The sequence below is a fragment of the Carettochelys insculpta genome, chromosome 6 (genome assembly GCF_033958435.1).
Source record: "Carettochelys insculpta isolate YL-2023 chromosome 6, ASM3395843v1, whole genome shotgun sequence".
Taxonomy (NCBI): domain Eukaryota; kingdom Metazoa; phylum Chordata; order Testudines; family Carettochelyidae; genus Carettochelys; species Carettochelys insculpta.
The window spans coordinates 36,215,201-36,243,005 of record NC_134142.1 but is presented as its reverse complement, the minus strand read 5'-3'; the positions used below and the strand labels follow the sequence as shown (position 1 = coordinate 36,243,005).

The 27,805-nt window shown below is 42.7% G+C and overlaps 1 protein-coding gene across 5 annotated transcripts in view; it reads left to right on the top strand.

The window, feature by feature from the left end:
• The first annotated feature begins 2,268 nt into the window (after positions 1-2,268).
• Positions 2,269-27,805, top strand: part of FLRT2 (fibronectin leucine rich transmembrane protein 2) — a 77,068-nt gene continuing 51,531 nt past the window's right edge. Inside the window, exon 1 of one of the 5 annotated variants that reach the window (XM_074996658.1) lies at positions 2,269-3,232. The gene's annotated coding sequence lies outside the window, so the exon portion shown is untranslated. Of the gene's footprint in view, positions 3,233-6,537; positions 6,674-13,154; positions 13,226-17,308; positions 17,540-27,805 lie in introns of those variants that run through there. The other 4 variants (XM_074996655.1, XM_074996656.1, XM_074996657.1 and 1 more) reach the window with 4 other exon arrangements.

Here is a 27,805-nt window from a genome sequence, read left to right as displayed (position 1 = left end):
TTGACACGGTCCCACACCAAAGGCTTTTATGTAAATTAGGTGCTCATGGGATAGGAGGAAAGATCCTTTCATGGATCGGGAATTGGTTAAAAGACAGAAAACAAAGGGTGGGAATAAATGGTAAATTTTCACAACGGAGGAGGGTAACTAGTGGTGTTCCCCAGGGGTCAGTCCTGGGACCGAGCCTGTTCAACTTGTTCATCAATGATCTAGAAAATGAGGTAAGCAGTGAGGTGGCAAAGTTTGCAGATGACACCAAGTTGTTCAGGACAGTCAAAAGCAAAAGGGATTGTGAAGAACTACAAAAAGATCTCAGCAAACTGAGTGATTGGGCAGCAAAATGGCAAATGAAATTTAATGTGGGTAAGTGTAAGGTAATGCATGTTGGAAAAAGTAACCCAAATTACACGTACTACATGATGGGGTCAAATTTAGCTACGACAGATCAGGAAAGGGATCTTGGAGTTATAGTGGATAGTTCTCTGAAGACATCCACGCAGTGTGCAGCGGCAGTTAATAAGGCAAATAGGATGTTAGGAATTATTAAAAAAGGGATCGATAATAAGACAAAAGATATCATACTTCCCTTATATAAAACTATAGTACGCCCACATCTTGAGTACTGCGTGCAGATGTGGTCTCCTCACCTCAAAAAAGATATATTGGCATTAGAAAAGGTTCAGAAAAGGGCGACTAAGATGATTAGGGGCTTGGAACGGGTCCCATATGGGGAGAGGCTAGAGAGACTGGGACTTTTCAGTTTGGAAAAGAGGCGATTGAGGGGCGATATGATAGAGGTATATAAAATCATGAATGGTGTGGAGAAAGTGAATATAGAAAAATTATTTACCTTTTCCCATAATACAAGAACTAGGGGACACCAAATGAAATTGATGGGTAGTAGGTTCAAAACTAATAAAAGGAAATTTTTCTTCACACAGCGCACAGTCAACCTGTGGAACTCCTTGCCCGAGGAGGCTGTGAAGGCCAGGACTCTATTAGGGTTTAAAAAAGAGCTTGATAAATTTTTGCAGGTTAGGTCCATAAATGGCTATTAGCCAGGGATAAAGTATGGTGCCCTAGCCATCAGAACAAGGGCAGGAGATGGATGGCAGGAGATAAATCACTTAATCATTGTCTTCTGTTCTCCTTCTCTGGGGCACCTGGCATTGGCCACCGTCGGCAGATGGGATGCTGGGCTGGATGGACCTTTGGTCTGACCCAGTATGGCCATTCTTATGTTCTTATGTTCTTATGTTTACAAACACAGAAAGCAGTTTGTTTTTTAAAAGCTTCATCCATTTTAGGAAAAAAAAAAGACTGTGTGACATCCCTGCAATCTGACTATAGCCAAGATTAATAATTCAAAGGAGGGAAATAAATAAATAAATCAGCCTAGCTACGGTGGGGGGTGGGGGGGAAGGTTTTAAAAGCTGGTAGGTTACTAACTCCTCAGCTATCCCACAATGTGTTCTTGAATGTTGATGTTTCTTGTGGTTCCTCCAGGCAGCCTAACCCTGTGCTTTGCTGCCACCTTGGCAAAGCAGAGAGACTTACAAGCAATTCCACAAGAGCCTTGTACTTGTCTTGCTTTTAAATGCTTCGCTGGCACTGATGTCTGATTTTTCCAGTTTACAAAGCTTCCTATTTGTACATAAGAAAGGTGATGGAAATTATAATCATGTCTGCCAGACTTCACTCATTTCGGTGTAATCACACTACTTATGCCATCGAGATTTTTTATAACAGGATCACGACAATTTCTTGCATTTCATAAGGTCTTTCAAGAAGGCTTAGTTAATATTCTATATAAATCAAAGAAGTTAGAGAGAAGGAAAGGGAGATGTTCCTGATCCATCCCTTGGCAAGTACAATATCTTTTCCCTCTGTGTTTTGTCCAGTCCAGTTCTAAAGTCTTAATGAAAACAAAGCAGCTAATTGCCCTGACTGCCTCGTCTGAATTCTGCGGGAAGACCTGGGTTTCCTTCAACTGATGATAGCTCTTTGGAGGGGGGACAGGATCGATTATTGGCAGGTTAGTTTTAAAAGGCACCTTAAAATCGGCAGAGCGTTGACGATGCCTCTGCCTGGGGGCTTCTTCCTCTCTCTCGCTTCAGTGTAAGAAACTTTACCAAGCAGCGGCTGTGCCCCGGAGCAGACTCGAGCCTGGCACGCACACGCCCCCCTCGGAGGCTGACCCAGGACTGAACTCCCATTTCCCAATGCTCTTCTCTCTCTCCGCCACCCCCGCACACGTGCTCGGTTTGACGGTGACAAAGCTTTCCCTCAAACACTGGCAGTGCTTACGTGAGAGAGACCGTCACTGATCTCTGGCGGTGCTGTTCCTCGGTCCTGTGGAACCTTACCATAAACAGCCCCCCAAAAGGGGAAGCAGCGGGGCAGTGTGTCCGGCTCCACCCCACCCCCCAATGGAGCAGGAGAAGTAGGAAAGGGTGTGCGGACAGGAGGGCGCCTTGTCCCCAGTGTTGCATGCCAGAATCGCGACCTGGCCCAAAAGCTGCGGCCCCCAGAGGAGTCCGCCTCGCCTAGAGGACCCTGTAAGCCCCTAACTACGGCGCAGGCATGCTCGGCTCCCCCGTTAGAGCTGCTGTTCCTCTCTCCGTTTGCAGCAACCTGGGACTAGAACGCGGCACGTGGAAAACAGGCGCGTGCGGGCATCTTTGCTGTAGACCTTCGAGAGGCAACTCCGGCGGGGTGGGGGTTTCTCCGGGACCTATGCGACTGCTCTGCGGCCAGGCTGCAAAGGGTTAAGCCGCTGACTTCCTTGCTATCCGCACTTCCAGGGCGACTGTTATGTCTAAGGCTGGGTGCGCGGCAGCCACACGGTGGGCAGCTGTCACAGTCACTTAGGAGCGCTGCAGCTCTGTTTGGCTCCCGGGATAAGATCGCTCAGCCTAGCTGAGCTGGGAGCGCTGCGGGAAAAGAGGGGTGATTGTTTTTTAAACCCACTTCAGCCGGGGGCTTGCCAGTGCCAGCCCGGAGTCAGTGACACAATCAGCTCCGTAAGCTACTCTCCACCCTCCTCGTTCCTGGAGAGGAAGCTGGGGGAATGGTGACCGTTGCCAGTTATGGGGGGAAAAAAAGAGTGGGTGGTGATCCTTAAAACAGGCCCGTGCAGGAGTCCAGCTCTTCCTCACGCTTCTCTCCTTGCCACCTTCATGGCCCTGCGGGATTTGGGTGTGATCCCTGGGAAGAACCTCCGCCACAGCAGGTAACGGCTGGGACATTGCATCTTTCCCTCTGCCATGGGATGAGCTAGAACGGACGGCTGTGCAGGCTGTACTTCTCTTGGACCTTAGTTTGGGGTGGGGGAGCTGGAGATAACGCTAGGGGAACTCTGTCCGAGCAGTACGCTGAGACAGTGCCGTGCAAAGCAGATCTCACTTAAGTCAACCGGAGGGCTGGAACCATGTTAGCAGTGGAGGTGCTGAGAGCCGTTCAGCTGTGCTGGAGACTCTGTATGTAATGGAAACCACTTCAGGCCAGCTCCCTTAGCTGTAATCCTCACAAACGTGCTGGCACTACCCTCCCTGACAATCAGTCCCACTTTTCTAAAGCTGCTTGTCGGGGTTAACAACGAGAAAGTCTCTCCCCTCCTGTACCAGTCAATCAGCTTCAGTAAAACCAACTTTCAAGTAAATACCCCCACCCCCACCCCCGGGCTCCTGGCCCTTTAAACCCGCCTCCAGAATCCGGCTTTGAAAGACTCCATTCCTTCTCTGGAATGTTTCGGCCCGATTTAACCCCTGAAGGACTGGCGCCTCCTTGCATCCCCCGCGGAGGGCAAGAGGCTGCAGGCGGAGTAGGTGTGACAGCAGCAGCCCTTCTCTTTGGTAGTAGTGATGATTGTTTCCACCCCGCCTTGAACCCAGCCCGCCGGCTTGCCCGCATTTACACAGGGCTCCCCTCTGAGCCCTGTGCAAGCGACCTGCCTCCGTGCTTTGTGAGCAGAATCCTAGTGATCCCTGTGGGACTCTGGAGAAGACACCTGCCACCCCTGTGCCGAAAAGGTAACCAAGCCGCTAGGGGTGTTTGCCACGAGGCAGACAACTCCTTTCACTCCCTCCCCTTCCCCGCTCCCCAGGACAATCCAGCTCCCCCATAGCGCTACAGTCTCCCCCACATTCCCCCCCCCCGGTTGCTGCACTGCACCTGTGTAGATAAATGTGTCATCTGGAAGCGAGATTAAGGTCGGGGTGGTAGCGGTAACAGGCAGCTTCTGCAGTGCTCGGGGAAATACAGCGTACAGGACTGGGCAGTGTAGTGCGCAGCAAGCTTTGATGTAGCCTCTGCCGAGGGGAGTTCCCGGCAAGATGGCCCAGTCTGGCACCCTTTCGCCCCAGCTCTGCCCCTTGGTCCCTCTTTTAGCCCACTTCTGCACTACAGCCTGTCTTGCCTGGGGGCTATCGTTGTAATCTGGTTCGTGCCACTTTTAAGAGCGCCACCAACGTGGGGAAAGGTTGGCGCGGGGAAAGGGAAATCTAAGTGCTGCTGGCGGTGTGTGGGGGTGGGTAATACACACAAGTCGTTTTTCTAGATATTGACCGGCTTTATTTATTGCATCAAACAGAGCATCCCGCCGCAAGTGGCCTCTGGATGAGGTATGCCCTTGAAAGGGGGGAGGAATAATTTAGACCCCAGAAGAATTTAGAGTAAGATTTAGAAGCCGACGTCAAATGGCTCCGCTTTTAAACTGCAAATGAACAGAAATTTCAGGTTGCTAATGCAGCCGAAAGCAATGAATAAATACAGCCCGTGACACTTCAATTCCCTTTCCCGGCTAATAGACACAGGATGGCATTGATCAATTTCACATTTCTCCCCCTCTTTCCTTCTCTCCCCACCTCTACAATAACTCACACCACACTGTGTGTCCCGAACTTTCCAGGTAGCGACCCGCCCTCCCCCGCAGAAAGTCCCTATTGCAACTTGCTCTTCAAAATTAAATCACACAGCGACTTGTTAGAACACAGCAAGCGCTTACTGCTGAACTAGGAAAAGGGTTTCTTTTTCTCCCCCACTGGAAGCAATGCAGACCATCCGGACCATGTGCAAAACCCCTAAATCGGTTCTCAGCCCCGTACAAGGAGGGGGTTTATCGGATATGCACGGCGAACCCTAGCTGTGCATAAAACACATCCTCAGGTTTCTCCGGCCGGTTTAAAGTCTGTGCTGACCGATCGGGGCACTCAGGCAGACTGTTTAAAAAACAACATCTCTTTCTCTCCCCACGGATAAGATTGGAGTCTCTGATGTTATTTCCGAGACAAAAGTTGGCAGAGAGGGGCAAAGGGAGAGCGAGAGAGAGAGAACTCGTCAGAGCTTGTCGGCACGTGAAATTACGCCATGTTGGTGTGTTTGGGTTTATTCTGACACGGCCAGCTTTCCCGGGAGCTTCTTGTATTTCCAATAACCCCGCCGCTGTCAGCCCACCGCCCTCAGGCAGGAGAAAGGAACATTCGCGGATCGCAGGCTGCCCCTCTGCCTTGCGGGAGGGTGCGGGGGTACCGTCCTGATGCGAGAATCGCCTGGTCGGCTCTGTCGCCAGCGCTGCCTCCTCTCGCACAGCGGCGCGGCCGGGGGGCTGCCAGGCGAGCCCCTCTTGGCCGCTTGAACCACCAAACCCGACCATCGACACCGCCCCACTACGGCCGGCTGGAGCGCGTTTCCCGCGGGCGCTGAGTAACAGCCACGGCTCGCTCAGCGGCTCCCGGCGAGCGATGGGTTAACCCCACCCCCCCGTCTGACTTTGCCTCTTGGAAAGCTTTAGGTTGCAGCCCTGCGCTGCCTTCCAAGCATTCTTTAAACCAGAAACGTGGGAGGGGCCGGGGGGGGAGATGGCTATCAACTGAATTCATTACTGTAAACATCTCCCTGGGGTGTCAGGCGGGGCGGGCAGGGCGAGGGGAAAGCACGACTTACATTAGCAGGCAATAGTCAGATCCGAGGCATCAGTACTGCTGAGCTCAGCCTGCCGCTCCCGCCGAACGCCAGCGCGGGGCCGGGAGGGAGAGGGAGCCAGGCGGCCCCGCAGATCCTCCCGCCTAGGTGGCCGGGCTCCCCTGAGACTTGCCGCGGTACCGGGGCCCGGCGCCGCCTGCTCATGTGATCCTCTCCTGGACACCAGCGGAGCGAACGCCCGGGCTTGGCCGGGCTCCTTCGGCTTCTCCCGTCCTCCCTGCCTTCCTGCAGCTCCGGCCGGCGGGGAGAGGCGCGCGGGGAGCACGCGTGCCGGGGATGCCTGCGCCCTGGGCAGCGCGTTGGAGGAGGCGCTGGAGGAGAAAGGGGGAGGATGGTGCCGCTGCCTCTTAAGGCAGGAAGGAGAGAGCAGGGCACGGGAGCGCTCCGGAGAGGAGGCACCAGCCTGCGGGGACCAGGAGCCTGCCGGGCGGGCTGGGGCTCCGGAGGCAGCTTGGCTCCCACGCCGCTTTGGATACCGCAAAAGGCAACCGACCCGGCCAGCCCCCGGGAGAAGCGCCGGCAGCTGCAGCAAAAGTTTTGGCGTGGGGGGGCAGAGGCGCAGCGGGGATTATGATCGGTGCCGGAGAAGGCCGCCCAGCCCTGCCAGGTACAGCTGGGAGGTCGTGGCTCCCCGCTAGCTAACTCCGGGCCCCAGCGGGGTGCAGCGTCTGCCCCACCGCAGTCAAAGGAGGTAAGAAGGGAACGGCCCGGGATCAGACAAACCCCCCCCCAGTCGGCATGGGCGAGACAGACCCCCCCCCGGGCTTATGACCGGTGTGTGACAAGTAGCAGGCGGCTCGCACTCGTGTATTATACCAGCCAGTGACTTTTCTCTGCCGGTTCCGTGGCGTTGGTGTGGCTGGAGGGGAGCATGTTGTGATAGGCACACCTCCTAGAGCCGCACCGGAGCTCAGGAGGTCCCTGAATCCAGTCGCCTGCTCTCCTGGCCCGACCACCCCAATAGACTTTTCTTTTTCAGCTTGTTTGCGGTAGACCCCTAAATGCCCCCTGCAGGGATCGAACTCAGGATCTCAGGTTTAGCAGGCCCCTACTCAAGTCATTGAGGTAACCGGATGGCAAGGCATTCACTCTCCGCCTCGGGAAGGATTCTAAGGACTAGAGCTTGTCCGCTGCTCTTGTAGCATTCCAACCACAGCTACAGCCCCTGTAGGCATCCCCACCGCTCCGGGATAGAGAAATAAGCCTCCGGATTTCAAAGGAAGCTCCCAGAAGGGCTGTAGAGGCAAACCTGTGAGTTATAACCTCCGTGGGGAGAGTTTTGTTTGATTTTTCCAGGTGCGGGGTGGGGATCTTTTTGGCAATTGGAACTTTACCAGCTGAGCCAGGCTCGGCAATGAGGGCAGGTTGCTCACTGCTGGCTAGCACTAGGAAATCCAAATGAACAAAGGGAGAAAAGAGAACATTGCACAGGCATCGGAAACTGTCAGATACCTATTTATAGCGGCATGACCGGGTGGGTGGACGAGCGAGAGCAAAAGAGAAACAATTGCATCAAGTCGTCCAAATAGGCAGCAGCTTCTAATGTGAATAGTCAAATCATGCCGGTTAAAAAAGCCACCTCTCCAGGGCTGGAGGATAAAACCAAGCCCAAAGCACCAGCTGCAAAGTAAAGGAGAAGCTCTCTACCTTCTCTTCCGACTGGGAATCGGTCAACAGGAGTTTTTGATTAATTGTAATAAATCAATCCTATGTTAAGGGTTACAATAAGCTAATGAAGTCAAAGGCACAAATCCACCTAAATGCCTAGGTAGTGTGTGGAAGGTGCTGATTAGATTTCTTCAGATGCTGCTTTAGCTCATGCAAGCGCTCCTGCTAAGCAGAAACGAAGAGGCTGGTTGCATTTTTTTGGGAAGTCAAAACCAGGCACACTCTCTCTCTCTCTCTCTCTCTCTCGATCTCTCACGCATGCACACGCCTTTATTTCGTGAATCTAACTTCTCTCAGCTTGCAAGGTAAAGGAATCTAATAGATTTCAAGCTTGATCTAATATATGGAGAGAAATCCCACTGTCTTTACTCAGCAATATAATCCCACAATTCTCCCATGGACCTCATTCATGGCTTCATTGACTGATGTGATTTCTACCCAAAGGCACCTTTTATTTAATGGTGGATTCAGAAGAAAGTCACTGAGAAGGCTCTATATATGGAAATGAAAGTGTGTGTGGGAGGGAAAGTAGCCTTCTGTCATTTTCCAAATTAATGTAAAGGTACCTTACCAATAAATATTTGTTCTCTCTTTGATTGAACTGAAGAGTCCAAGTGTGCATTGCCATGGTTGGGGAATGGCTGTGCACCATCAAACAAGAGACATTTAAAAGCCATGATTACTAAGTTTGAAACCTGTCATATATATACACAGAATTATTGCTGTTGCTCTTGAAACTGACACTAAAAAGAATTCAGAATGAAATCGTGCAAAAGTATCTATTCAACTAGCCCCTGCTACTGGGCTATGATGGGACATTACGTGCACATCTGGAACTTCTCCATTTGTCAATTTGCCTACTAACTTATTATCCTCCCTCCTGACTGGATGGTTAGGCAGTTAGAGGAATGATCATGTAGGCCAGAAACTGTACAAATAAAGCAATTCCAATCCCTATGTTACCATAGTGCTTATAAAATTATCTGAGATCAGAAGAACCCTCCTCACAGTTTTCAAAAGTCCCAAGCTGTAACAAACATGATTTGTGTTGGAATGCACATGGTATTCTAAATAGATTCCCTCTTGACTCTCACACACAGCCTGTATTTCTTAACAATGATATTTTATCTGAGTTTGCCTCTGTCTGGATCTAATCTGAGCCACTGTTACAAGTCACATTTATATCCTGGCCTGTTGGATAGCTTGATTTAGGATTTAGGAATATCTCCCTAAAGCAACTGTATACCCTCCCAGTTGGAATCTGCATTACATGGGCTATAGTTTCAATCTAGAATAAAAAATGTGCTAATTTTGAATTGTTTAAAATAGCAGATCTCTAAAGTGTGGGATCTTATCAGGTTTGACTTTTTTCCATACCTCCTACCCTTAAGAAAAAGATAAACTGAGTTTTACAAACTCAAGAACAAGCAGGCATTCAAATATTCAATAGTATCAGGTTTTTCCAGTACCACACTTTCTATGTAACAAACTGGAAATAGGGTACTTTTAGGATAATATTGTTCCCCTGAAGTGGAAGGCTTTTCTTCTTAATCATCTCTGCTACCTCTTATTTTATCTCAAAATGAATTTATTTTTCACTAGATTACTTCCATATAACTTTGTCATTTCTACCACACTGATTCAAATTCAGTCCATTAGTGACCTCTATCTGTGAGAAGTGTAGGCTCAACGGTGTTTTTTTTTCCTCTCTCTCCGTCTCTTTAAAGTTGATTGCAAACAGGGTATATGAACTGCTTTGTTTTTTGATACCTAGAAGTCACCCAACTTTCTTGCAATCTTCCCAAAGTAGTTTCCTCTGATGTCAATGTAATTTTACAACTATTTAAACAAACAAAAAGAAACCCAGCTCCAAATAAGTAGAAGTCATGTCAAGAAAAAAAAGGACAGCTAGACACCTATTCCACAGAGCACTGAGAATATGTTCAAAATTTAAAAAAAATAAACACATCAAGTACTGTCCAAGGCCAATAGAGAAAGCAGTGCAGCTGATCTGATGTTTTAATACAGTCTCCAAAGCCTGCTGATTGTAAATGAAATTTTATTGCCCCAGAGTGCTTACATAATACATGAAACTTGAGACAAACACTCAGACCAGGTATACTATAGGTAGACTTTATAGTATCAGGGTATTTTCAAACGGGAAAAAAAAAAGAAAACCCAACCCCCCGACCCCAGCTGTGTCTATATTATGAATACATGTCAGAGATCAAGGAAAACAGGGTCTTTATAAACAGATGGTCTCTTTTAGGGGATTATTAAACACAGCTTCTCAATACTAATTTGTTTCTTGTTTGTATCCACATTCATATTTCATGTTTTAGTTAATTATTGGGAACAGTAATTGAGAATTTATATTAGTACATGTCCTAGGTGGGTGGATGCCATTGTTTGACATTCTCCAGATTATATTTGGTGCTTTATTGCTTGCTAATATGCTGGTATTAGGTGGGGGTTTATTTTTTTCTTTTTCCTCCCCTTGAGCAGTCTTTACTCAGGAGCTTTGCTGTGGTTTTTGATTTGTTTATTTTCTAAAAAAAATTAAAGAGCTCATACTTACACCAGAAATATACAAATTTGCATTTGCTTGTGGAAAATATTTGTGTTCTTTATTTAAAGAGAGCGGAAAGATACAGCAGTAAAGTTTCTAGTTTAAAGAAGGCTAAATTAGCATACATTGAAGACATTATGTTTATTTCCCCCGAGCAATGTTTGACCCAGTCCTTTCAATTAACTGACAAAGAAAAATGATTGCTAAGCATAATTATTAAACCCTCTTCCTTTTCAGAGTTGTTTTATTAAAACAACCTGATTTAAAAAAAGCCTACCACCATCACCAACCCTGTGAAAAATATTTTAAATAAATAAAATAAAACTGTTCTCCCTTAAATCAAATACATTCTAGTTACATCAAACAGTTAACTTTTGTATTAATATAATAAATATTGCTATTTTCAGTTAATGGCAAAGTTGCTGGAACCTTCATGTTCTCTCTCTTTTTTTTTTACCTGTGATTTATGTAACTACCTGCCTTTATTGTCCTCCTTCTGACATGCCCCTTTGAAGTGAATCAAAACTAAACACTAGCAACCTTTTAAAACAAATCCATCACACCACGGTCAGAATTCCAGAAAACTTAATGATGCATAAAGAGTTCTGTAAACAACATTTTGTTAAAGAAAGAAACAAACTTGTGTGTGGTTCTGTGGCGTAAAGGTCATAGGTGTATTTTACTTCAAATTGGTACCATGATATCAGTGTATTTTAATACAAACCTTCTTTACTTTAGTTTAATATGAGGACGTGTTTATATAATCGTACAGACCTTGTGGTTCATTCAAGAAAATAGTGCCATTGAAACTGACGCGTCAGATCTTACTCAGGCAAACAGCATAAACTGTAAAGGATGTAGGATCAGGCCCATTTGCGTAGCTCAGTCCTGCAAGGTGCTGAGCACAGTTCATCCCCCACTGAAGTTCGTTCAGGGTGAAGGTGCTCTGCATCTCACAGTCGCTGACTGACACGTTGCAGGATCTGGCCCTTACACAGCATGAGTATTGAAAGGTCACAGAAAATATTATGACATGATTTTCAAGTCAAAACGCCATCTTCGTAATTATTAATAACTGGCCAACAATTCAACTGATAAATTAATACAGTAATTCTCTGTGACAGCTATGGGTCAAAGACCAGAGTCACAGAAATTAAAACAAAAAGAATAATTTCAAAATCTATTTGGGGTGAGAACCTTTAAATATCCATGATAATCTAGGAGTTAATCCTGAAAATTTGTATTCATACAAGGCCCAATCCTGAATAAGAGGAAGCAGGAGTGTTTTCTTTTATCATTCTTCTTCCCAACATAGTATCATACTAGAATTACTTGAATTAAGGTGGCCAGAATAGGGGTGGGGAGCAGGAGTGAGATTATTTCTCCTCTGTTAAAAAGGCTGGAGTATTTTGGATAATTTAATTGGCATTTTCTTAAATAAAAACTCTCCCTTACTGACATGCAGACAATTGCCTTTGGAAATAATGAAATAAACCAACAGCCCTTCTCTGCACTTTTCCCTCAGACAGGATTCCCGTTACCATCCATGAATTTTAAGTGAGATGTACAGGATTAATACACATGATTTTAAAATGCCATCCCCTCCCATCAAAAAAAAAATCTTCATAAAGATATTAGGCCTCTATGCCTCTATTCACAATGACTTCTGCCTACAGCAATGTCTGTGCAAGCTGGTGCTAGGTACTTCTCCCACAGCAGCTATTATAAACAGTACACAAATATTACATGATCCATTAAAGCTGGAAAAGGTCAGATCTCTGCCTGGAAAGCATTATCAGCACCTTATCAGGACGGAAATGGGCTCATACTGTAAAATGATGGCTTTCCCTCCTGAAGTTGGCAGCTCATATCACTGATTAATCAGAAAAGAACATGAAAGTTAAATTAGAACCAAGATTATGTTTCACTTCTTAACCAAAGGCAGAGTCTAACACCATTTAGCGACCCAAATAGTTCTTAGCTGTGTGGGTAGTTTCATAGAAGTAAGTGGGATTTCTCTTACGCATAAGAGCTACTTGTGTGGGATGTAGAATTGATTGCAAGTGTTCTAGCATTTAACATAGATATGCATGTTATAGATACACAGACACCAATCCTCAGAGTTATTGATTGCAACTTTGACCGCAATTCAGCAGTCATAGCGTAAAATCTCCTCTAGATCAAAAATTAAAAACATTTCCCTCACTTTAACTCTTCTGTGCTTTCTTCATATAAAAGAAAAGCAACTGCAGTAACAATTAAAACATAACTCTTCAGTGAAGTATATTCACATTTCAAGACTGTCTTCCCTGAACCATTCTACAAAACATTTCATGGTTGAGTAAAGTTATTAACTGATAAATATTAGAAATTGATTTTGTCAGTAAAAACACAACCCCAACAAAAAGAAAATTTAGATTTTGTTTACCTTTGTAGACACAGACCCAAGTCTTCTGGATCTTGACTTCTCTCAACACTCATTAATATTAGTCAAATTGGGCCTCAGGTCAGCACTACAATCATACCATCTGGATTTAAGTGCCTTACTTTTGATGACTGATTTGGTAGACTCGCTAGAAAATGATACATACAGTTTCTAAACAAAACTCCATGCATGAAAAATGATGTCTCAGTTCGTTTTTACTGTTGTTCCAATCCTGCTACCCAGACATATGCAAGTTGATTTTATACTGTTATAGCTAAAGCAGTATAATTCCCGTAGTGTGGCTTCAGTTATGCTGATATAAATGTGCCCACACAGGCAGGGGAGTAACCTGTACAGGGTCAAGGCATATTTATACTGACATAACTGTGTTCACAGTTGGGGTTACACAAGTATTTCAGTAAAATATGACACCTCTAAGCAACAGCTATATAAAAGCTGCATGTTGACCAGGCATGCGGTTTGTAAAGCTGTCTGAGTTGTTTTTTCATCAGCAATCTGGATCTAGTGACCCCTTTCATGTATGAAATGATGAGAGTTGAAGAGCTGGAGTATCTATAAAAGTAAGTGGGAATATTTGTCAGTAGTATTTTAGCATCTGATTGTAATGTTGTTTTTTGGCCTGAATGTGAGCAACTGTTGCAACCCCATTGAAAGGTTTTTGTAGGTAAATTATACCTGGTTCTGTGACTGGATTCCTGATGAGATAGTTGCATAGGACCAAACCCAGTTTGCCATAGTTTCATGAGCAATTCTCTTGGAAGAAATTGCTGAGCTGGATTTGGCCGGTGATAGATTTTTGTCTTATTCCTTAGGCTTGGTCAATGTGATTGTAGATATGCGGTTCTAGCTATGGTTGTTGCATAGCTAGAATCGACTTATCTGCAATTGACATACCTAGCCATCCTCACTAAGGGCGGGCAATGGGAGAAACTCCCCTGTCGATCACCCTTACTTCTGACAACAGCAGACCCGTTAGGTCGATTTTGCACATCTCCACCAGGCGTGTGAAATTGAACCATGAAAGATCGACCTTGAGTAGGTTGATCTTCTGAGTAATACAGACATGGCCTTATTCTTAACCAGGGTACATGGCTATTTACAAGCTTCATCAGGCAGAATTTTCTTTTTTAAGTCATATCAGTTGAAAAAAGCTAGTGATTGCTTTATAATATATAATAAGCACAGAAAAATGCCTAGGGCTGTGTCAGATCAGTACCTCCAATGCTTGCTCTAGATCATACAGTTAGAAAGTTGCAACCAAATATAGCAATATTATATATATAATAATATATATAATATATATATTGTATCTCTCTTCACTGATTTACTGATGTTAGCCCCACATTGTTCCCTGACTGATACAAGTGAGCCATGGAAAAGACCTATTGGGTCATCTTGACTCGCTCAGGATTGTCCTCTGTAAATCATCCAGTCTTATTTTAAATGTCTCAAATGTCACCTGAGACATTTTCCCCTTTCAAGTGCCCACAGAAAATAAATTTCAACTTTTTTCATTCATATACAGTTATGTATTTGAGGAATGTTATTGTCCAGCATACATTACAGACCTTTTCAAATGAAATGAACAAAAGCAAGTCTAAAACCAAAGTTGTCTAATTCCACAGATGGGTATGCAAAGTAAAACTGCGTGAATGTTGGAGCTCAACTACATGAATACATGAATACATAAAAGCTCTTTCAAACTGTATCATTTAACTCTTTGTATCAAATTGGTATATGCCCAAAAGTGACCTTTGAAATATCTGGCTTTGGCTTAGTGCCATAGTGCTTAATGAAGAGACTTTTTGTTTTGCTTTGTTATTGTTTTTAAGTTGATCAGTTCAGAGGAGAAGTGTAAAATGCATCCTTCCCATAGCAGATCCTTCCCGGGGCAGATTTTTTATTTGAGAAATTACTTTCACCTTTCGATAAAATTAACTTCAGAACCTCTTGGTTTAGCAGTGGTGTATAACATAATGACAGTCTTTCTCAGAGAGAAAAGCAGCTACTATCATAATCTTGAAAACAGGCAATAGAAGAACACAGGGGAGAATCTCTCTTTTGTCAAATTTGTACTCTGAATGCCGTGAATGGTATTGGATCTTCCATCACTACTTACACTTTGTTTTCATAATCTCTGTAGCAGACCAGCTAACATACTATTGCTTTAATTCCTTTATCTATGAGCTGTTTTAACAACTCTTCCATGCACATGATCTGGTGCATACAGAATTATATTTAAGGCAGAAAGAAAACCCTTTTCGAGAAAACGATTTACAAAGTCTCATTTGGTAAGTCCATTTCCTTCTAATTTTGGAGACTAATTAGTTCATGCTTTCCACGCTGCTGTTTATCAGACTAGGTTACACAAGAATTAGTGTTATCACAGAATTTAGAGATGGAAAAGATGCTCTCAGTTTTGTCTGTTGTTCTTTTTGTCCTACTTTACTGTCATATGCAATACAGGAGTGCTCCCAATAGTAGTACTTTTGTCCAGTACAGCTTTACATGACTCATACAGATGAGTTCTGCCATTTCCTTTGGGTTGAGTTACCTCCTTGATATACCACTGTCACATTGCTATATTTCCACTGACATTATACCATATTACACAGATGTAAAATCAGTGTACTAGAGTAGAGAATCAGGCCCTATGGAAAACCAAATGCTAGCAAGATAAATGTTTTCATATCAAACTAGGATAGCACAATCAGTATCCTTTTGGTTTGACACTGAGCGTGAAATACAGTTTATGGTTATACATTCTGTCACAATAGCTGTTAAATGCTCTGCTCTAACCTCAGATCTCCACAGTGGACCTTTATAAATCTGGACTAGATGAGGTGTTAGAGTTGCTGCCAGCAGCCCTAGCAAGAAAATCGTTATCTGCCCAGCTTCTCTCTTCCTGTAAAATTTCTTATCAGCAGATCCACACATCCTACATGTTGTGATTGGGGATTTACAGATAAAGGGGCAGTTTGATTACAAGTAGGTGGCTGTGCATAAGCATAAGTAGGTCATGTGCTGCCAGCTGAAACTGCTAAATCTTGAAGTACTGTAAGTTTCAGCAGCCATCCTCAGGACAGGGAGCTGTCTGACTGGCTTTTTTGTCATGAGGTCTTTGCCTTTCATTTGTCCAAAGTTGGAAGTGTGTACATCAATTTATAGGGGCGATGGTGATGCATGCTGCAATTCACAAGCATTCATATGTCTGTGCCATTGATGGAAACGGTAAAGGATCAGAGACATGGGAATTCTAATTACGATCCTCCATTATCCAGAACTTCCCTTAGTCTATCAATATCTCATATGCAATCACATTTTACAGTTGCAGGATGATGTTTTAGGTTTACATGTGCTAACCAAAAGAAGTTGTCCCACATCCTATCCTACTTCCTGAATATTAATAAGAGAACAAACCCAGTGGAATTTCATAAAGTCTCAGTCTCAGTTCAAGTGCTATGTTGTATTGTGTCTGGTAAGGAAACAAGGGTTTTAAGGAGCAGTGCAAGTTTAATCTCTGTATTGGTTTGGTTTGAATGATGACCATGACTGGCAGTTAACCCATCTCATGCTGGGCAGCAAAAGTACCTATTGCGACCCAGAGGCAAATAAATGCTACACTTAGCAGCCCTCGCTATTAAAGAAGTACTCTTTACTTTCCCATGCACTAAATGGGGTGTATTTATTGTACATGTTTAGATAGTAAGACTCTCATTTTACATAAAGTAGTTTGAGGCAGGACTTTTGAAATATTTAGTTACCTCTGTAAAAACACCCAATCAGAAAGGATCTGTTGAATAAGATTGTTAGTTCTTTAGGCTAAAGAGAACTCACAATTGGGTTTTGTAAAACCACATTTGTTTTACAAAAGCTAAGAAAAAGCCTTAAATATTTCATTTTTATTTATAATTCCAAAGATAAATCTTTTAATTGGATTTAAATATTGCCTATGTTGTGTTTGTAATGCAAACACTGCAGCAATGAGAGCCAGCAGAGGAAAGGGACGAGAAAATGACCAGGGAAAACCCGATGAAAGTAAGCAATCTGTGATGACTAACAAAGCAGGGTGAAATGCAGAGGTAAACAGCCAGCATTCAAAGTGCAACTGACTTTCTCAACAGTTTTAATTATGTGAGGTGTTACTAATAACTCACTTTCCCCTTCTCTTGGAAAAGCAAATAAAAGAAAACAGGATGGCGTTAAGAGAGGAGAAGAGGCCTCTGAAATGCCCCCAAATGATTCTCCTGAGGTATAAGGATACACTATCAGGTTCTATTAACTTCAGAAGTGAATCCTTACCATGTTGTGTGGCTTATTCCGTTTCCCACCCTTAACCCTATTTCATCCCTTCTTCTGTCTTCCTACTCATGCTTACTTGAATGCTCTCTGTAGTTCTGGGACTTGGAGGGTGGAAAATAGTAGAAATAAGAGCAAAGAAATAGCTGTCCCCAACCTTCCTTGCAAAAGTGGGAGATCTGTGTACAGAAAGTTTGCCCCATACATATGGATCAAAGGGGCATAATATGGCTCCTAGTAATGAGAGAAATATGTTATTTAATATATATCATAACACCATTTATTGTAAATTGTTTTCAGCCTCTTGCAATTTTTATATATGTCACCTTCTTTCCTAGGTAGATTTCTAGTGACGTTAAACCTCCCATTTGATATAGTAAAAGAGTTCCATTTAAATCAGAAGAAAGCTGGAGGTAGTACAATGGAACCCCACATAACAAAGATGAAGCTGAGATTTGCAGTTATTCCTTCTTCTTCATAAGTAAATTGCTAGAGGAAGTTATCATCATGCTTTTAAACACAGATCATTGTCGTGCTACTTCCTGTTTCATGCTGTGCGGTTGATCAGATCCCTGGTAGGTCAAAATGTTGATCAAATTCTACAAGGGGTTTGTGAGTTCTCTCCCCAGTCTCTCAACTGAAGGTGTATAGAGTCTGATACTACATTCTAAACATGGTAAAGTGATAAAAAAGTGGTACATACAAAGGATTGTAGGGATCTCATTCTTTATGCAGTTGAAATTCTCTTTTATGTCAAAGCCATTTATGGATTCATAAAGAGAAGGGAGCAGACCATTCAGGAGTAAGGATATCCTATTGATGTGTGTGCCTAATATGAGTTTAAGACCATGTCTCTTGTATGATTAGCATGTTCTCCAGGGACTGTAAGTAGCATCTGGTACAATAGCTGAGTGTATTTGGTGCCAGGCAATCTTGCAGCCTGAAAGAGGTGGCACTGTGTGGGTTAATGCACTATCCAGTATGATATAAATAAACAATGAAACGAGTTTGGCTAGTCTCAGCTAAGCCTCTAGCAGGTATTTTTCCACTTGGGAAAAGCACTTCACAAATTAGAACCACTGAATAGTTTCAAAACAGGTGTATGACTGAGTTGCATTGACAGCGCCTCAGGAAACTTGTGATCCTGACCATACAATGACTGATTCATTATTATTTGTCTTCCATTTTTCAAAGCATTAACTTTCAAACCTTTCATAGGTGTGTAAGAAAATTGCATTTTTTCAGATTTTCTGAAGTCTTCTGTCCCATAAAACCAGACATGAATCAAAACTAGAACAACATAATTTCTCTATATATTTTCTATTTATGTGTTATACTTTAGTTCAAAAATAGGATCATAACTGAACCTTATATTCAATTCCAATGCCTTAACCACAGAAATATCCTGTCTTCTTCACCTATGAGGTAAATTTACCCTAGGAGGACATGTATTCTGGAAACTTCTACTGTGCTTACTTCTGCCTTCTTTGTCTTCTAAGCAAACAGAGGACTTTGGGTTTCAGAGCTTTAAATATAGCATCACTCTTTCACACTAAAGACAATGATGAAATAGTTTATTTGTCTGCTTTGTGAAGGCTTATACCTTTTCCTTTTTGCAAAGGCCATGGTCTCAAATATGTGTGAAGATTTTTGGACTACAGCTCATTTAAGAACAATTGTTTAGCATTTTCATTATCATTTGCTCTGGATAACTTGCGGGCTTCAGAAAGAAATGTAGAATTTAGTTATTTAATTTACTGAGGGATCTTTGTGTCCTTTAATTTATGTTCTCATATCAGTTTTATAGCAATTGCTAGATCTGTTGCAATTTATGCATTTTTTGTGACATTTTTTTAGGCTCTTTTCCATTGCTATGTCTAATGAGTCTTGCTTCTCATGTGCATCTGATCAACATAAGCAGATAATAAGCTTTGAAATATTTACTGGCCTAAACTTCATCTCCTTGTGTCAGAAGACTACAGGCATAACAGTATCATCAATGCAGGTCTAGACATTTTGCCCCTGTATTAAATTTTAACTGATCGGTTTTAGTGAACTCTGTACTTTGTCTTGCAATAGGAATGCTGCTGGGTGGGAGGGAGGGAAAACAGCAGATGTCCCCTACTCATTTGCTACTTAGTTTTTAGTTTAACTAAGATTAGACACATCTGTATTCTTATGCTGGCATTGTCAAAGTGAGGTATTAGCCATGTGAGCAGCTTGTTGTTATGATACCAAAGATAATTCATTTGCCATTCAAAAGCAATGCTTCCATTGTGTGAGAGAATATTTAATCTTAGAATTTAGGGCACGACTTCATATCACTGTCATAAAACGATGGTGGGAAGCAAAGTATAGATGGTTTTGGTCGCTGGGATGGGATTTAGTACACAAAAACTAGTTGGTCATTGCTACCGCAGACTCAGATTATATCTAAGTTGTAGATAACCTTGGAGAGTGAATATACTACATCTGTATTCAATATTGCTCATATAAGTTTCTTGTTAGTATGGATGTATGTGGAAATAATTGTAGACAAATTAGGCAAGTTCTGATCTATTTTATTCTATTCTGTATAGATTCTTATATTGTGTTCATCATCATTGTACCCACACGTCACTTTGTGAAACTGAAGTGCATGAACCATTAGAGTAGAATACTGTAGTACGTTTTATGGTCTGAAAGGATTTTTTTTTTTCAAAACAGAGTGTCATCAATATATGCAGTGGAAGACCTATTGAGTCAGGGAGAGTTTTCAGGTCAAGAACCCATTTCTTGTACTTGCAGTTTAGTACCCACTCTTCCTTACGAAAATAATTTATAATATTCAGACACCTACTAACCTAATAATTGGGTGATTAGTTTGACATCTTTGATTATTACTGCTCCAAATATATGATAGGGAATCCCTACTGTTAGTCATTTTTAAAATAGCATGTATAGTAGCTCCCCTTCACCCCCACCAGGCACAGTAACTCCTGACTATTAAAAATAAAATTACTGCATTTACAGCAAGAAATATACTGATCTTCTTGATAACATACAAGAGACCTGCTTACATGGACCTGTTACTATAGCTCTGCCAACCTTTCTCATTTGTGAGAGCTGCACCAGAAGGGAGTATGCAGGATCAATGGATAGCCCTGGATCCCATCCTCTTCCCCTCTGCTGCAGTGGAACGCAGAAGGCCAAGATGCACAAACCTATGGTAAACAGATTATGCTCAGTTCTGCCCTTTGGCATAATACTTTTGGGAACTTGCTTTGAGGCAAAGTGGCTCAGCGCTCCAGTGCAGGGCTGCAAATTAAAGAAACAATACAGCCCAGCATATTCAGTTCAACTAAACTAATTTAAAATAATGGTAAAGCTAAAATACAAATGAGCAGTGATACACCTTAACAAACACATTAAGTTGTGTACAGGGACTAGATATCACAGCAGGTAGACTGTAGGTTCCTGTGGTTTGAGGCAGAGTCTGAAAATGTTAATGACACGAAAAATAGGAATAGGTTTCTTTCCTATTATACAATGAAAGGAGATAGTTGTACTGAATACCCTCTGTGTACAGAATTCTCACTGAACTCCTGGAAATCATTATACATAGATATCTTCCAGGACCAAGATCTAAATCAGTAAGCTTGCTTTAGGTATACAGTGCATGTGTGATTTTTGTTTTCAACATTATTGCTAGAACAGGACAAATTCCTTTGGCATGCATGTGTGTATAAAATGGGTTTTTAATCCAAAGGGCTTATTTCATGGACACTGACATTACTCTTGAAGTTAACAAGGGCAACTGAAACCCCAAAAATTCTGATCAGTTTTTTTAATCAAAAACTGAATTTTCTGACCAAAACCAGATTTTATGAAATCAGATTTTTTCAAGATCTGGATTTAAGTTAAAAAGAAGCAATCCTAGCATTACTTCACTGCAATTTTAAAATAAGTAGCCTGTTTATTTATTTATTTATTTATGAGCAACACTGATTATCATATTACATGAGTCAATCCTCTTAACTCATTTCAGCTCAATAATAGACTCAATTTTCAAAAGGCAAATTTTTAGGCACCACTTGATATGGGGGAAGGGAAGGTTCTGCCGTTGGAACACCCTAAGCTTTCCCTCACTCAGGAACACCCTAAGCTTTGCCTCACTCAGGAAAATGAGAAAAAGAAACCAAATTTTTTTTAAAAAAATGACCCCAGTGCAAGCACCATTCACAGCTGGTAATTTAACACAATTATGCTTCCTTCGAAAGGGTCTGTGTCTGGGAAACTGCTGCTTCACTGCCCTGGAGCTTGCAATACACAAGCAAAAAAGACGGCTGGTGACATATGGGAGCAGGACTTTATATAACAGACCATCAGCCACAGCAAATAACTGGGAAGACCTTAGAAGAGGAATAAGAATAATAAACCTTAACACTGACATAGCATTTTGCATTGTGAGAATACTTTATCAGCATAAACTAATTAGCAGAGCTAGAATGCATTTCCCTGTTCCTGAAGTTGCCACTGCTGTTTTCTCAAGGCCAGATTCTGTTCATAGTTGTATTAGAGTACTTCTATTGATTTCAGTGTATGAATACTGCTGTATGGGAGCATTTAATACAGATGAACTCAGTTTTCTCATGCCAGGGACTGAATTCATTGTCTATAAGCCTGGACTGAGTTTGCTTACACCAGAGACTAAATTTATTTCCCATAAACCTTAAGACTAGTGTACTTACACTCATTTTTCCAAGCCACCAGAGGATACAGTCCTCTGCGTATGACTCAGACCCATCCTGCAGGATGCTGGGCACTTTCAACTCTAGATAAAGTCAGTAGGTTTCAAACATGTTAAGCAGCTCACAGAATCAGGCTTCTATGATGTATTGTAAATGGCAACTGCCACACATGATTTGAAGTTGCTTTTATCATGTGTATTATGGTGCCAGATTCTCTCTGAAATACATCTCACTGGCAAGCATTCATTCAATATATACTAAAGGGTAAATCTGAGCATGTTTGGAATGAGGAGATATCATTATACCCCACCCTGCTAAAAATCCAGTTTTCTCATGAAAATGCCAATTCACTCTTTAATTGTAGTGGCATTACTGGCAAAATCCACAAAATAACTGGCAAACAATAAAAGTCATAAGAAGAGACAGCAGGTTGGCAGACATACAATGTCAATTAAAGCACAGACTGATCTCCCTGGATGAGTGTTGATCCACATTATTAAATAAAACTGTGGTAAAAAATAGACTACCAAAAGTGTTTTCCTTCCAGAAACATGGGAGGAATTAAAATACGTTTTGAAAGGATAAGCTTTTCTATGTTCCTACAAATGCCTTGTTTTTTTTGTTTGTTTGAAGCATAAATCAGTGCTTTATCATTCATCAGATCAGATCATTCATAAATCAGATCATTTTCTGCCCCTAAACCTTTCAGCATGAAACTAAGTCACCAGACGAGAGAAGGACCAGAGATAATTTTCTGAATTAATATGGAAGTTCCTCAGAGGAGTTTTGCCATCTGATGCACCTCAGATTCAATGTACTGTTCATTCTCTTGAGGATATCAGTGTTGGCTATTCTATCTCTAAAAGTAATACCTGCAGAGATTGCATTGCAGAATCTTCTATCACGTTACTGAGACAGTAATTTCATGAATGGCATAAGAGTGTAGCAGCCAGTTACTGATATGTCCCTTGGTAAATCAAGTGCTTAGAGTATGCCTAAGTGCACTCAGGAGAAGTGGGTATTCCAGTGCTCATTCCCAACTAATCTGATATTAGCATATGCAATGTTTAATTTACACATTAGGTCAGATCCTTAACTGGTGTATACTTCTGTTGGATATTTGGAGAAATGCTGATTCACACTTATGCAGGTGTATGTACAAGTAATCACTTGAAAACTTCTCCTTGGCTATGTCTACACTGAAACAAAACTTCAGAGATTACTAGTGTGGCACTGAAATGCATATTCAGCACCTCATTAGCATGCTGCCAGCCGCAGCTCTTCAAAATTGCCACATTTCACTGCCTCGCGGCTCATCCAGACGGGGGTCCTTTTCGAAAGGACCCTGCCAACTTCAAAATCCCCTTATTCCTATCAGCTGATAGGAATAAGGGGATTTCAATGTTGGCAGGGTCCTTTCGAAAAGGACCCCCATCTGGACGAGCCACGCAGCAGCGAAATGTGGCAATTTCAAAGTGCCACAGCCATCAGCATGCTAATGAGGCCCTGAATATGCATTTCAGCACCTCTTTAGTAATCTTGGAAATGGCCATTTGCATGGCCATTTAGAAGTTTCATTTCAGTGTAGACACGGCCCTTGATTTTTAGGGATAGAAGAGAATCAGTAGCTGGTTATTTCTCTTAGCCCTGGTCTACTCTGCTGCTTAATGAAACACTCTTCTGATGGCTTAATTTCTGTCGCTCCGGGAAATAGAGTACTGAAGTCAATGGAAGGGTGTTGTGCCATCAACTTATCATGTCTTCATCAGACTCACTCAGTCAATACCACTGCAATCAATTGTAGCAGTGCTGACTTAGTGGGCCAGCATAGTGAACCCTTTCAATTTACCATAAGGTCATCAATTAGACCTATGACTTTAACAGTTTTTCTATTTCTATTCTATTCTATTTTGTCAAAACCAAAAATTCCCCTAGGAATGTCGATTTACTTTAACAGAACACCTTGGGAATATGGACATACCCCAGGTTTTGTCAACCAAAGCCTTCTAGTGTAGACATTGTCTATGTTTCAGAGTTCAAGCGCTTGCCTGAGCTGCCACTTCAAAGCACTGTCTACAAGTATTTTTTTTGTGACGAGTGTGAGCCTTGCAAGCCTGCGTTTAACAGCCTGCTGTGGCATATTTAAACCTATCCAATAAGGTCAATGGAAAAACTCCCATGCACTTCAGCGGGCCAGGATTTCATACCCTGAGTTGCTATTTGCATGTGGTCTCATTGAATATGACTGCTATAGAATATTATAAAATAAGAGACATTTCTACCTTGTCTTCTCAGCTGTGAAAATTGTAAAACCCCTATTAATCTAATAGTCTCCCAATTTTAACTGTAACCTTGTCTCCTTCCACATAATTCATGAAATATACTAAAAGTCTGAAACGCAAGTGGCAGCAATGTTTGAACACTTTATTTTATTAGCAATTTATTATAAAGGCTAAAACATTGAGTTCTTTATATTTTTTCTCCTTTGCAAAAAAGTATTCATCTGAATAACATTTGGCTGCATTATAGCTGCAAGACTGCAAATCCATTGTAAAGTTCCAGGAGCCATCTAACAATGTGTACATTATTCACTTTTTGATACCCAGTATATTAAAGGTACGTGATGAGATGAGAAAATATTCCAATGTCAGAATAAAAAGAAATGATCAAAGATACATATAATCATAATTGGTGTATAAACTTAGTGTACATTTTCTAGAGGCCTAATTCTGGGTTTTTCTCAGCAACTGTCAACATACTATAAATAACAATAATTGGGAGTGCAAAGGAACTTATCTAAAAGCTCTGTCTACACTACAGCCTAAAGTCAATTTTAAGACATTTAGGTCAATTTTACAATGTGACTGTCTCCACTGCATATACCATTAGGTTGATTTTAAGGATCACTAAGGTCGACATTCTTGCATCGACCAGCCGATGCAACATAACAGAAAGTTCGAATGTAAAAAGTTTAATTAATGCTAGCATGGAAACAGCATTTCTTTAAATTGATTTTTTTGGCCTCCAGAGGTATCCCACAATGCACAGAATGTGTATGCTCTATCTGCTTTAACCTCCCCTGCTTGCCAGATGTGCAGGAAGTAGGAAACAGGAAGCCCAGCAATTTGAATTAATTTCTTTATGATCAGCATGGCAATCACATCTAGCCGTGAAAGAGAGCCCTAACATGGAACCATCAGGAGAGCCAGGATACCATTTTGACTAGCAGCCTAGCCCCCACCCCATCACACCATGGGGCGGCTTGGCTGTGGGAACCAGATAGAGGCACATCAGACAGTGGGGTGGCATGTCCTGCTCTATGTGGGATATAGCAGGAGAGGCCAACAAACTTCTTTTCTGTGCTTCACTTTGGTATCTTGTGGCCCCCCCTCCTCAGGTGCCACGCAGTCAGCAGTCTAGCTCCCACCAGACCACATGGCTAGTCAACCCTTCTTCCCCTTCCTGTGCCATGCAGCTGGTGGGCCAGTCCCGGCCCCACCACAACACTTGGCGACTGGTCTGTGGGGACTGTGCTTGCAGAGAGTTGCATTTCTACCCTGTGCAGGGTGAAGGCTTCGCCCCTGCATGGGATTTAGCAGGAGAGGCAGAGAAACTTCTTTTCTGCGCTTCACATTTGTATGGGGCAGCCTCCTCTCCCTCACAGGTGCCATGTGGCCTCCCCTCCCCCACCCTACCACACCAAGTGGCTAGCCGCCGCCCCACTACACTACATGTTGGTGTGCAGTATGGACCATGCTTGCAGACAGCAGCATGCTCTGGCCTGTGTTGGGCATAGGCTTCTGCGCTTCACATTTTCCAAGGGCTCACCAAGCACCAGGGGGCTGGATCCGCAGTGACAAATGTTTTTGATATTTTTGGGGGCCGGCTGGCCCTCAAGAGGCAACATGCACAGGAGGGCTGGCTACCTTCACAGGAAACTTTTTGGGGTGGTTCTCTGGCCCTCAGGTCAAATAAGAAACCCACTGACTGCACCATGTCAACTGGTCCATCAGATAGCCCTTGCCAGCTTAGTTTTGTTGCACGGGCCTGCCCTTGGGTCATGCTCCAGTACTCTCCTTTTCAAAGCATGTGGCTCAGGGGAGCCACAGTCTCTGCAGTGGCCTGCTTGCTGTCTTTATTTTCACCAGGGAAAAGGTAGGTGAGTGATCTGATGACATGGCACAGTCAGATGAGTGCTCCCAGAGCACATTTGTGAAGGGTGCTTCAGTTTGTTAAGCCCACCAACTGTTTCCCTTTCTTTCCCTTGAGATTCCCAACTTTCCTTCTTTATGAATTATATTAAGTCTTTCCCTATTCGCATGGATGCAGATCCTTCCTCTGTTTCATGTTCTTTCACCAGGGGAAAACTAGTTGACAACCTGTTGACATGGTTCACTCACTTTCTGAAGCCCACCTGTTTGGATTTCTTTTGCCTGGGATTCCCTGATTTTCCTTCTTTCCTTCTGAAAAATGGCCATTTGCTTTCAGTGGGAGGGGAATGAGGGCAATGTGTTCTGGGAAGGTGACAGTGGGTGCTCTCAGGACACATTTGGTTAAAAGCTTCATAATGCAGGTGACTCAAACAATTTTTCTCACTGGGGAAAGAGACTTCTGAAAAATGTATGTTTGTTTTCAACAGGAGGGGAATGAGGGCAATACAGTGTGGGAAAATGACATCACACACTCACAACCAATTGTGGGGCATCCCCCCCCCATGCACCAGCAAAACAAAACAAACAAAAAAACCCATAATTCTATGGGTCTGAGGGAACTGTGGGATAGGTTCCCACAATGCAGTGCTGCACCAGTCAAACTGGTGACTTAGAGAGGGATGCACTAAGTCGACACTGTGGGGGGGTGCATAAAAGCAACATTGACTTTATAAAATTTAGGCCATGTCTACACTAGCCTATGAGCTGATGGGAATAAGGGGACTTCAAAGTAGGCGGGGTCCTTTTGAAAAGGAGCCCCATCTGGACGAGCTGCTTGGCGGCGAGCCATGTCAATTTCGAAGTGCCGTGGCCACCCGCATGCTAATGAAGCACTGAATATGTATTTCAGTGCTTCATTAGTAAACTTCGAAATAGCCATTTGCAAGGCCATTTCGAAGTTTTTGGCTAGTGTAGACGTAGCTCTAGTGTTACAAAGTCAGCTTTGATAAATTCGACTTATTTCATAGTGTAGACTTAGTCTAAGAATTTTGCAAACAGGCACGTAAAGGTGGGCTCTTAACAATGTATGTCATCACAAATAAGCGTTGATTAATAATGTAAGTCATCCATTTGAAATCATTGAGACCCTATGTAAACGTTTTGGGTTTCTAGATGACCCCATTGAAATGAAAGAAAGTTGCTGAGCATTCAGAAGTTTTGAAAATCAGAACGTTTTGCAGAACAGTAACTCTGGCTCCCTTCCTTTGCAACTGCTTTCAACTCAGCTACATATTAAGATAATTTTCTTAACAGTGAGATCTGTGGAACAACCTCCAAAGAGAACTGCTACAAGCCTCATTGCTGGACACAATTAAATTTAGACAAGGCAAATTACTGGCAAATAATGTTGGAAACAAAGCTGGTATGGGTAGGCTTGTGCAGTTGGCATACCAAGCCTAATTTCTATGATTGTTTGATAACAATGGTTAAGTCTATATTGGTCACTTGGCATAGCACTAATGAAGTCTTCAGGATAGAACATTTTCACAGGATTCAGACTGCCTGCTTCAAAAAGCCATGCTCAAGTTCAGCGTCTTTGTTTTCAGTAAGAACTACATATGAGTACCTGTGAGAATAATGGAGCAGAGGTGATCAATGTACTTTGACAGAATTCTTCTCCAGACTCCATTTGATATGATCTGTTATGTATATATTCCAGATCCAATCCCCATGAGTACAAACAGCTTATCATTTATGAGCATGCAAGCTCTCATTCACTTTAATGGACCAGGTACATGCAAGTGATGGGATGATTGTGTTCCTGTTGTAGATATGCCAAATCCACCATTTTTAAGATTGCTATGCAGAATGGTCTAGCTATAAACTTATGAGGTAGTGTGGTAGGGTTTTTTTTGTTATCAAGTTCTGCATACATACGCCATCCCCCATATACACATAT